Source organism: Bactrocera oleae, chromosome 4, assembly GCF_042242935.1.
Source record: "Bactrocera oleae isolate idBacOlea1 chromosome 4, idBacOlea1, whole genome shotgun sequence".
In the NCBI taxonomy this organism is placed as follows: domain Eukaryota; kingdom Metazoa; phylum Arthropoda; class Insecta; order Diptera; family Tephritidae; genus Bactrocera; species Bactrocera oleae.
In genome coordinates, this window is record NC_091538.1 from 46,000,468 (window position 1) to 46,012,802 (window position 12,335).

Here is a 12,335-nt window from a genome sequence, read left to right on the forward strand (position 1 = left end):
ATAGTTGCGAAAGTCAGTTGTTTGCATTAAAAAACGTTGCCGCACTTTATTTTGGTTATCTATAAATTACGATAATTGAGTTTAAGCCGTAAGTCTTCTAAATACAAGAAAAGAAAGAAATTTTTATTTTTATTTGTCACTTGAACCATTCAGAATAGTAAAACTGATCTTAAATATGCAAAACACTAATATAATACTAATAAACTCCCCAACTAAAGTATAGACACTTTCAAGAGTTGAATTTATGGATCAAATTTATTTTACTTCGGTTGACACTTTCGCAAAAAAAAACGTCTTTCCTGTAATGATCACTGTGGAACTTTCAAAACCACCAGCTGCCCATTTCTAAAACTCATATGAGCAGGGTATGAATCTTAGCCGATACAAAAATGTCAGGATGCTATCTACCAAATTTGGTTGGAATCGGTCGAGTAAGTCCAGAGATATCGGTTTTCACCCACATGCGGACAGTGCCATGCCCATTTTTCAATTTTGACACCAGCTCTTATGAAGTATTTTTGTACCATCTCGGCTGTAAAGTCTTATGTATTAAATCAATTAGAGGGCGGGACCAAGCCCACTTTTCTGAGAAATTTTAAACCGCAGATGCCCCTCTCTAATGCAATTCGTTGTACCAAATAGCAGTCTTGTGGTGTCATATTGTGAAGCCTCGTAATGACATTATGATGAAGACTAATGGCGTTTTGTGGGTGCGACAATAGCCTGATTGCGCTTATGGTGCCAAAGAACATATGATCTCATAATTTTATAGTCTAGTTGTCCGATATTGGCGGTTCCGAAAAATGAGCAGATTCTTGGTCAGAACAAGAGGTGTGCAAAATTTCATACCGATATCTTAAAAACTAACGGTTACGTATACACAGACGAGCAGTAAGACGCCATGCTGATTCTTCATATATGGGTCGCCCACGTTTATTTTTGGATTCTAATCCTAATATACCCTGCTCAGAGTATAATAAAATATACAAAACGAATTCAAAGCATCTTAAACACCACTACTGTAGTTGTTCATACACACATGGAAACAATAATAAATATATTTATATTTGAAATATGTTATTAGAGTCCTTTAAATTATACTACATGTATAAAACAGAAGCAAGTCACACACAGTGAACTTGCATACAGCTTATTTTTTATACGTTTTTATTTTAAATTATTTATTATTTTTTTAGTAGAATCTATACCAAATCAAATCACTTACCTACAAATTGAAAGCTTTTTCTGGAAATGTGTCACGCCAGTAGCGGATTTATCGTAATTTTTCAATTCTTCGAAGTGTAAATTATCTTTGCTTAAATCAAATATAGCAGGAAATTTCCAATTTAAGAGATTTAAATGATTGGAGTGAGCCGAATTGGTGATTAAATTGCTTAATAACTGACGCTAATCTCTGCTGAATTTGCGTTCGTTTCCAAGGCTTTCTGTTGATACCATATCATTTGAAAATTCTGTAAGTAAAAAATATAGGAATTATTTTGCAGCTGGAATATATGTATGCATAATTTAATACGCATTCAATTTTAATAAAGAATTATTATGATTGTTTTGATGGAATTATTTTATAATCAAAGCGCAATTTGATGTGGCATTTTTTTCCATTTACTGTTTTGTCACTTTTGAACAGGGTTTACAACGAGTTAAGAAAAAAGAAGAAGAGAATCCTTTTGTAGAAGAGTTGGAGTTGATAACTTTCCTAAAATGAAACTAGAGCTAGAGTACCATCTTTACTAGCGCAAACCCCAAATCTTGGACGGATGTAACATACAACCAAAAATTCGTAAAGTTTAAAGAAAAACACATCTTTTTCGCAAAATAAATTTCATTCTTAAATATAGGTGCCATCGAAAGCTATATACTTTTCAATACCAGTTTTATAGGGCGATTGGTATTTTGTTACGAAATAGGCCTTAACATAGGCAGGAAAATGTTGCTGGGGCAAGGTCCGAGGGTAACCCGAAACTCAATTAGTACAATCTCTTCATCGTCTTTCGTGACTTGAGAAATTATTTGATAGTTTTAGGCTGTCGGCTATCTAGATCATGGTCATCAAAAATTAATTATGGAATTTTTATTCATTTCGATGATAACTGATAAATTATGGTTAATTTTAGTTTCATTTCATCTTCGAATGGTACAGCGACTATTTTCAGAAAGCTTTCTCATGTCAAAAATGAGCTCGAAAGATTGCAAACCGTTTTTTGTACAATGTCAAAATCATTTATTACAAAAATAATGGATTTCTTTTTACTACACGTAATATAAATGATCAACGTCCTTTCCTTCTAAAGAAGCAGCTCATCTGTTGGAACCACTGATGTCGGATAGCTATAGCAGTCATACAAACTGAACGATCAAAATTAAGTTCCTGAATGAAAAACATTTGTATTCGACTAGATATCTTTACGATTATTTGGCATGTATTATTTCCCAAAACAACGGTGCAATCGCCAAAAAATTTTTTCAGATAAGACCACTATGGCTGTCATACAAGCTGATCTATAAAAATCATGTTCTTGTATGGAAAACATTTTTGTTTGACAAGGTATCGTCACGAAATCTGTTTTTTCTTGTTGGCATTAGCACTAAAAATTATGTTTTATTCAATGCTGAAAACTTTTAATTCAATATAACATCAGCTTATTTATATTGAAAACTTTAGAGCTGCTCTTAGCAAACTGTATTTATAACAAAAACGTCAAATTGCAATTTTCTGCAAATATGCAACACAAGGTTATTTCCTGTTACAAAGTGATAACAACAACCACGAAATCATATTCATTATTTTCCATCTCAATAAACACCTCTTCATAAGTACATATGAGCTATCTATGAGCGCGTGTGTCCGTTTGTATATGAGAGGTGTCAAACAACGGGCACGCGTTGCCGTGTCATTGATGATTTTACAAGATAAATATAAAACTACATATTAATTCAACATAAATCACGTACAAATGCGGATACATGCACGAAAACTAGTTGAAGGAGAAACGGAAAATAAATTCGTAACTTTTTTTTGGAATTTTTTGCGGTGTACTCACACCTTGCAGATACAGAGTAAGTCAATTTCACGCATTGCTACAAATGTGCTGGCATTCATTGACGCAGTGAGAGTGTGCTAAGAGCATTGCAACAAATTTTAATGAAATCATGAATATCCTTTAACACAGAGCCATACATATGTAGCAGTGCAGAGCAGGTGACATTGTAAGCACACACATACACACGCAGTAGAGTTTGAGAAACACGAAAACGCCACAGGTGAACTTGAGACACATATTTGTATGTATGAGCATTTGCGTAGATGTGTGCATAATAGATATCCACATACATATCAAGCTTAACACATACTAAGTACTCAACAAGACGGAAATCCCCATTAGTAAGCAGCAGTCATGAGTGTCCAGGTATATGCATACATTAGGTTGTTCGTTATTTTCCCAATTTGATTTTTATACCCTGAACAGGATTTACTAAGATTGACACGAAGTTCGTAGCGCTCACAAGGCAACGTCGGAGACCCTATTAAATATATGTATGTATATATTATATAAATTATCAGCGTGACGCAATTTAGCCATGTTCGTCTGTCTGTATATACGCGAACTAGTTTTTCAATTTTCGAGACATCGAAATGAAATTTTGCACACCTCCTTTTCTCACCAAGAAGCTGCTCGTTTGTCGGAACCGCCGATATCGGATCACTATAGCATATAGCTGCCATAAAAACTAAACGATCGGACTCAAGTGCTTGTATGGAAAGTTTTTTCATTTGACGAGATATCTTCACAAAATTTGGCATGAGTTATTGTCTAAGACTTCTTCGAAGAAATTGTTTAGATCGGATCAACACAGCATATAGCTGCCATACAAACTAACTAATCAAAATCAAGTTAACTTTTTTTCTTATTCTTTTTTTTTTTTTGCAAACGCACCCTAAGTTTTAGGTTTTGACCTAAAAAGAAGAATCCAACGCAAACAAACTCTTCATTTTCTATTAAAGGCGTGCTTAAATTGCTCTACTTTTTCAATCAATTTTATATGGAAATTTTTTTGATCTTTCACAATAAATTTTTTATCTCCAAAACAGATGAATCTAAAACTTTGAAAAAAGGTATGCTAATACAAAATTTTCTTCTTTACTAAACAGGTCGGGATGATTTTTGTTTTTACAAACATTCTTTTAAAAGTTGTACGCATTTAAAGTTATGCATCAAATGTACTGTATTCATACAGTAAGCCATGTCGTATAAGCAACACAGAATGTATAAATCACTTGTATGAATGCTCGGAAATTACAAATCATTACGACTTTTTTTGTAAAGTGGCAAATTTTGTATTAGGATATCACTGTATAAAAGTTGTAGATTTACTTGTTCAATAAAAAATATCACAAAATTCCATGTTATAAACATGGAGAGAGAAATATGATTTAGACACGGTTTAAATTGAAAATAAAGAGTTTGTTTACTTTGGATACTTTTTTTGGACGAAAACTGATATTTCAGGGGGCGTTTCCAAAAAACAAAAAATAAAAGCACAATCGACTTGGAGAAATAACGGATATCCTAATGTACATATACTTTTCTACATATGAATGTGTACATATGAGTGTAGAAGAATTGCAGCAGTTAAGGGCGTTTATATTCATTCACACGACTATTCATGCACTCTATACATATATATACAAACATACATACATAAATAACTAAGCGTTCGTAGCGCCAAACGAATAGTATCTGACGACAACAATGAAAACGCAACAACAACAACAAGTTTGCAAAGTACAAAAAGCGTGAGAATAGGTTGCAAGGCAGGCAAAAGTCAAGTTGTTAAGCGCGTGTGTTGCATGCGATTCGACACGAGCACCTGCCAGAGATGCTAAGCTAATGTTGCAACAACAAATTGTAAACGAATAAACAGCAACACAAACACTTAAAAGCAATATATAAGCATACTCATACGCTGCTATCGATTCATGTAAGCGCATGTGTGTGTGTGTGTGAGTGCTTTGGCGCGTGAGTAATATTCGTGACTGATTACAAAGTGCCGAAGTGCAATGAAATAGTGGCAAGTGTGCTATGTGGCTTTATACGCTTCTCGAAGCAATCTACAAGTACTCACACACACACACACATACGTACATGCATAGCACTCGCTTACAGAGCAATTATTATGCTTAAAGTAGAAATGTAAGTTGCGCGTTACAAATACAATTAAGTACCTTTGCGTATGTGTGTGTGAGTGTGTTTCTGGTCGTTTTATCAAGTGTCGCTAATAACTGGGTTTAGTGATGAAAGTAGCGCGCAAGTACGCGCTGCATTTGTTGCAGTTATACAGGGTGCAACACTGAGAGATTGTAACTGTATTCAAAATACATAGATGGTGCAAGGTTTTTGAGATATTCATCGACATTTATACCTTGTAGCCAGTGAAAATAAATATTTTTTTGAAATAAAGAATAGAATGATTTACCTTGACACTTACACTTTATTTAATATTTAGATGAACAATGACTCCTATTTGTGCCATGCGACTTGATATTATAGTAAAAATAGAATCCGATAAGGTAGATTTAAGTCGGCTCCAATTGACTGAAAGATTGTTATGAGATACTTTTTATGGCAGAAATACACTCAGAAGTTTTCAATTTTTCATCCAAGAGGCTAGAAAAAATCTAATATCGTAGAAAAGAAATCTTTGGATGGAATACAGATCCTATGGAGTATATAAGGCACAGCTATAATCACTGCGTCTCAGTGAAAATAATTACCATTATCATAGATCAACACCTAATGGATCTTTACTTCAAAGAAGCTATTGAATAAAGACAAATACGTTGAAGTTTTGAATGAAAAAGCCTTCGAGGTGTGGAAAGTAGGATTCCATGGTGGCGAAAAAACTTTCTGCTCGACGAATTAATTTGTCAAGTTTGTGAACGAAAAGAAGTCACATGAGACCAAATCTGGAAAAGACGGTAAATGAATAGAGCAGCAGTTCATAGCAGAATTTGATATGACGTTGGTGGGAATGTGAGATGGTGTAATTCAGCGTCGAATCGGACCAATATTCTGCAAAGTCAAGCGATGACCGATCGAGGTTCTGCAAGTAGTCGATATAGATCTCACCTAAATGTTTCTGAATCCCAGAATACTGCTTCTGCCGTTCCGTGGTCATGGTGGTCTAACAATGCGAGATCGCAGACTTTTGTCAAACTATCTCCCTAGCAAGTCGTTTTTGCGGAACCAGGGCGTGCAATATTGCTCTTTTTCCATTTTTCTTAAAACTGTGAATACATCAAGCTTTCACAAGTGCTAAAAACAAAATTATGAGTCGGATAAGGCAGAAAGTATATATTATATACAATACATTTGAGTCTTGCACCGTTACCGCCACAAACTACAATACATACACAACACAACACGTTAGTAGTGCAAAATATATTGCGCTCGAGTAAATACATTATTATACTAATTGCTCCGATGCCCTACAATGCGCACACACAAGATTTTAATGAGCAAACTTTGGAAAATGTTGCAATCTCTGCCGACTAACTAGCAAACTATTGCCCACGACTCTATTGGCTTCCATAACATAGAAATAATTTTAACAATTTAGATGGTGCACAGAGCTTAGAATCTATATATAAGTGAGTCAGCTGCCAACACACAAGGCACGCGAACATAAATTCCAACACATTGCATTTACTTTGGCTACAAAAGAAGAACTTTTAAAAAGTCCAATTTAACTAATTGCATTTCCAGCAATTCTTTTGAATCTGCGCGCCAGTATTGCCAGCGGAAAACACAAAAACAGTCAGCAGTTAGTTGCTAAGGTCAGCACAAAAACATACATAAGTACATAGACAACACATAAGGGAGGTGACAACAATAATTCTCTAAAATATACTCCAACTACAAGCACGCATGTAGACACAGTGACCTGAAATATTATTCAATATATTACTACGACGAAGTAAAGAAGAAGAAAGTACAAAAATATTATTAGGAAATATGAACATGGTCTTATTTTAATTAGAACTTGGTTTAACAATGTGAAAACAAAAAATTAGATAAAATGGCCTTTAAACGTAAAACAGATTTAGAAGGGTGAATAATCGATTAATTTATAATTTTAGTTTTGTTATAATTAATATAATTCTCCCTTTAACTAAACTGGTTTATCGATAAGTCGTCAACAAGGTCTTTTAAAATATTTACATTGAATAACAGCATTATACTCAAATTTAGTTTTCATTCAGTTAAACTGATTTAGTAATATGAACAATCGTTTTATCGATAACATGTCTTTGAAAAAGTTTATATTCATTTAAAAATTGATACAGGTGTGCTTAATATAATTCTTCCTTTAGTTAAACTGGTTTAGCAATCGATAATTCGATAACGTCCTAATTAAAAGAAACTTTTTTTGTTTAACACTATTATACCTTAATTATACAACACTTTCCCTTCGCTAAACTGATTTAGAAGTGTGAATAATCGACTAATCGATAACATGTCTTTCACAAATTTTACACTAATTAAAACTTTATGCCGTTACACTTAATATAATTTTTCCTTTAGCCGAGCTAGGTTAGAAATATAGATAATCGATTAATCATTGTCATGATTTTTGAAACAATGTATTTGAATAAAGCTTGATAGAGTTATGGTCATTATAAAATGTTCTTCAATTAAACTGATTTGCAAATGTAAATAATCGATTTATTTATACCGGTATGCTTAATATAAATCCTCTAGATAAAAATATATTGAGTTAAAAGTGCTTAAAATAATAACTTAAGAATTCTAACCGAATTTTTATATGGCTTAGTTGGCAAGGAAAAATATTTTTGGAGTAATTTTTTAATAATTCAGAATTTATTAAAAAATTACTTGTATTTTTATTTTTGACAAAAATGATGCAAAGATAGCAAACAAAAAATGGCGAATCGGACACAGCTTTTACTTGATGCTGCTAACTTTTTGATCAGCCTTTTCGAGCAAAAAAAAATTTTTGAGGTCTAGGTTTCACAAAAGTTTTGATTATGTGTCTGTACATAAAAGTTAGAGATCCTTTCATTGCCTACCACTTTGCCTTTTTTCTACATGACTCTTAGTTTTGCCGAAAATCGGGATAAACCGTTTTTAAACCATAGAAATTCAACCACGCCCCTCCTCGTTCTGGTCCCGACTTCAGATCGCCCGTAAATTATTTTTACTTTATATTTGTTATTTTAATTTTCGTTTCCAACGTGTTTCTACCTACCATGAGTTTCTTTCACTTTTTACGATTTTCAAATGATTCTGCACTGATGTAAATTAACTTTGATCATACATTTTTTTATAATCTACGAAAAATATTGCACGACACTGTGGATGAATATATGCACACAGGTGCAATGGCACACTTACATATTTATCTACAAAGTTATGGTACATACATATCGTTTGTAGGTATACTGCAGTGAGACTCATACATCCAACATGACTATATTTTATTTGAAACACCCTGTCTCTGCCAGCGCTGTTGGCAGCACAGCACAACTCAGCAGTTATGTAACTACAGTTAAACTCACTTAGTTGAAGCCTTTTTGCGTGATTTCTAAAACAATGCAACAAAAGAGGTGTTTTACAAGCCCACTAACACATTCACACACACACATACTCACAGTAGAATGAGAATGTGACAAAAGGGAGAACGTGACAGCCGAAATAGCGAAATCACAGCACTCAACACAGAGTTGCTGTTCAGAAATGCAAGCAAGTATATGCCAGCGGGGACTGTTTACTAGAGTATCAGCACGTTTCTGCTCTATTCCAGAGATTACTGATAAAACACAAGGAAAAAGAAGAGGAATAAAAAATTCTTGCTTTTATGTTGCGGCTATTTTTACGCTGATTGTTTTTGTAGCGAACTGCTGTCCACCTGCTGTTTCGAGCGACAAAATGTCAGCCAGTACGTCGACAGCTCGCGTGCCAGCAACTATTACATCAAAATGTGTAGCAACTATCGGCGATTTATCTACATATACTATATATAAAGAGCCCGATATATATAGTATACACACATGCTGTTTTTTGTTGTATGCGTCGATGTGGGCCATGTGCCAACTTTTGTCGTAGCTTTCGCGACTTTTTGTTATTGTGCTTGAATTACGGTTTTTTTGCGTCAAATTTATGAAATCGAAAGTTGCATGCACTACGCAGATATATAGCTGTAGGTGGGTAGAAATATTTATGCGCCTAAACGCGTTTAGGAAGTGTTCGCGTATTTTCAGCGTCGCCGTGACCTTGGTTTCACTGATTAAAGTGCACTCGTGAACTCAAGCAAGGGTGCGAATTTAAAGGCATTTTGCCAAATTTAATGAACTTGACTGCTTTTTGAATGAAATTAAGGCATAAAAGCATGTGCACACTTATAGAGAGCAAGGTGCTACTGCTGGAATAAGTAACATGTGAGCTGAGTGCTGTACAAAAAGTTACGTATACGCAGTGGTCAGCATATAATGCCGAGGCTAAAAAAATTTATTTAAGTACAATTTTTTTAAACTAAACATTAAAAAAAATATGAATATTTTTTCTTAGATTAATTATCGTTAATTAATATATACATTATTGCTCATATATGGTATATTATTACTATGAAAATAAATTATAAATAACTATTTTACACCAAAAGCATAAAATATGAATAATGAGTTTAAACTTATAATACTTACTTTGTGCGACTTTGATTAGAGTTTGGTCTACATTTATGATAATAATTAACGTTAAAATAAACTGAAATACAACTATTCTCACATAATAGAATTGAGACCAGGGTGTCAGGTAGTTGACGTTAGTAATGAATGCAAAATAAGACTAGCTAAGCTATAATAACGGTAATTTTTTTTGGCCTTTGAGTTTTAAAGAAGGGAAATTCTTGTTGACTTGGTTTTTTTGACAAACTTTTGATTTACATTCAGTTTGGCTTGCCATTTCAGCAAACTTAGACTAATTGCGGAACAACATTTGCAAATCTTGCAAACATATTGCCAAAAAATAGCGCACTTTATGAAAGATTTTGAAGAAGGATCTTGATTTTCGGATTACAAAATCGATCTCGTACAAAAATTGAAGCCGACCGACCACCAAGCGCGTCGCACGGTTGGTGAATGGACCCAAAACGAGATGACCACCGATCCCGATTTACAAAGGATTTTTTTTATCAATGAAGCTCACGTTTGGTTAAATGGGTACGTTAATAAAAGCTTCTCACATTTGGAGAGATGATTATTTTGCGACGCCATTGAATTCTCAAAAAGTCACTGCTTGGTGTACTCTATGGGTAGAGGGACATACTTACCATACAGCCAACGAAACAAACAATGTATTGAAGGAAACTTTTAGTGAGCGCATTATCTCGCGTCGTGGGCCTGTTCCCTGGTCTCCAATATCGTGTGATTTAACAGCGCTGGACTGTTTTTATAGGGTTATGTGAAGTGGCGTTGCTACGCAGAAAAGCTCTAGACGATTGACCACGTGAGAAGAGAATATTCGATGCGTTATTGCTGACATACGGCCCCAATTGCTGTAAAAAGTTGTCGAACATTAGACCGCATGACTGGAATTTATTCGAGCTAGCCGTTGCGGTCACTTCCTTGAAATCATTTTTAAAACATAATGCCAAATCCTCATTTTTATAATAAAGCTTAATTCTTGGTTATAACATTAAATTGTACAATTTCTTCTAAAAAAGCAGCCTTTGTGTTAGCATATTTGAGGACTATCAGCGTAAAGTGTAGAAGAAAATTTGTCGAAAAGCTGACTTAGTTTACCAACTACCATCGACCTCAAATTAGAATATTCGGTATATGGCCTTTGAGGCACGACTTTTTAAATTAAATCTAACCAGAACTGAAGTAAGGGAAAGAAAGATGTAAGACGAAATCGAGTAACAGACTGCTCCAATCACCAACAAATAAGGTTAGATATACACTGTATATAGCGGAATTATGAAGGCTACCTGAAAACTTTAAAATTATTGTGCCTATATAATTCTTGTACGCACTTATCGATTTTATTCGTTTAATCGAAAATATGTAGGTAATACTATTTTAAATTTCACAGCCAAAAAGGGCCAGTACTATAAAATTAGTAAGGAATAAAATTATAAAAACACTTTTCTAAAGTTTCAGGTATATATCTGACATGAAACAATTCGCACTAAGAAAAAAGAAGGTTTAACCCTACATCTCTAAATTTTGTTATACTGAAAGATTTGGATACTAATTCGAACAAGGCGAGGTAACACATGATTCACTTAATCTTGTTTAGAAGTAGTTTGCCTCTTTCTTCCACAAAAGGTAACACAGTAAACAATAATTATTTTAATGCTCTAGCTGGATAAAGCTTCTTGCGAAACATGAGCTGTGAGCCGTATGCTAACAGTCGGTTGCTAAGTGCGGCTGAGGAGCAGAGAACATACAATCCTCACTATGCTACTGTTGTTTTAACAGTATAAGATATTCATCAAGTGGGAGTGCAACCATTGCATACCAGAGTTCCTTTAGTCGCAGATGATTTTTAGTTCGTATCCCACTATCGCAACGTGGTAGCAACTGTTTCGAGAAGGGATAGCTTTCCCCTCCACTCATTCGAGAGCAAAACATTGACGCCAAAAATGCAAATTGCAATAATTATTAAACTACACTCAATGAACTGTAGCTGAAGGGTCAAAACAACAACAAAATGCATAACAATAAGTACATTAAACACGAGTAAATTTAAAAACTAATTTGAAAGCCGAATTCGATCTAATGGAAGTGTCACTAAAATGAACAACACTTATGTACATACTTATATATAAAGCAAACAATATTAATTAACAATAGCTTTTAGCAAAAGGCAGCCAAAGGTCAATTAATACATTTAAATACGCAAACGCACACACATCCGTAGATATGTATGGCATATGAGAATACCGAGACTGATTGATTGATTTGCTTATGAAATATGGTTAAGTGATAAGGATAACGGTCCTTGCACTTTTGTCAAACGTGTTAACCTTTGCATGACAAAAATCAGGTCCAGACGAATTTAATGGAAGACGGATGATTATAATATATTAGAGATTGTTTGCCTTTCTATTTGTGTTGGTATATATATGTATGGGTGTGTGTGTTTTCAAAATGTGCGTCAAGCTGCAGCCATTTGCTTGCATGAAAGTAATTAGCGTATATTGAACCCTTAGCTAATGAAATGGGTTACGAAACTGTCGAAAATGATGAAGGTAAATAATGTGTGTGTGTGTGTGCGCGTCTGTATGTGTTT

General features: G+C 34.2%; 1 protein-coding gene across 3 annotated transcripts in view; it reads right to left on the minus strand.

Moving 5' to 3' along the window:
- The window catches only part of Trpm (transient receptor potential cation channel, subfamily M), a 240,780-nt gene that overhangs the window by 179,175 nt on the left and 49,270 nt on the right, over positions 1-12,335 (minus strand). For all 3 annotated transcript variants that reach the window (XM_070108438.1, XM_070108439.1, XM_070108437.1), the window contains exon 3: positions 1,226-1,472. The gene's annotated coding sequence lies outside the window, so the exon portion shown is untranslated. The remainder of the gene's footprint in view (positions 1-1,225; positions 1,473-12,335) is intronic.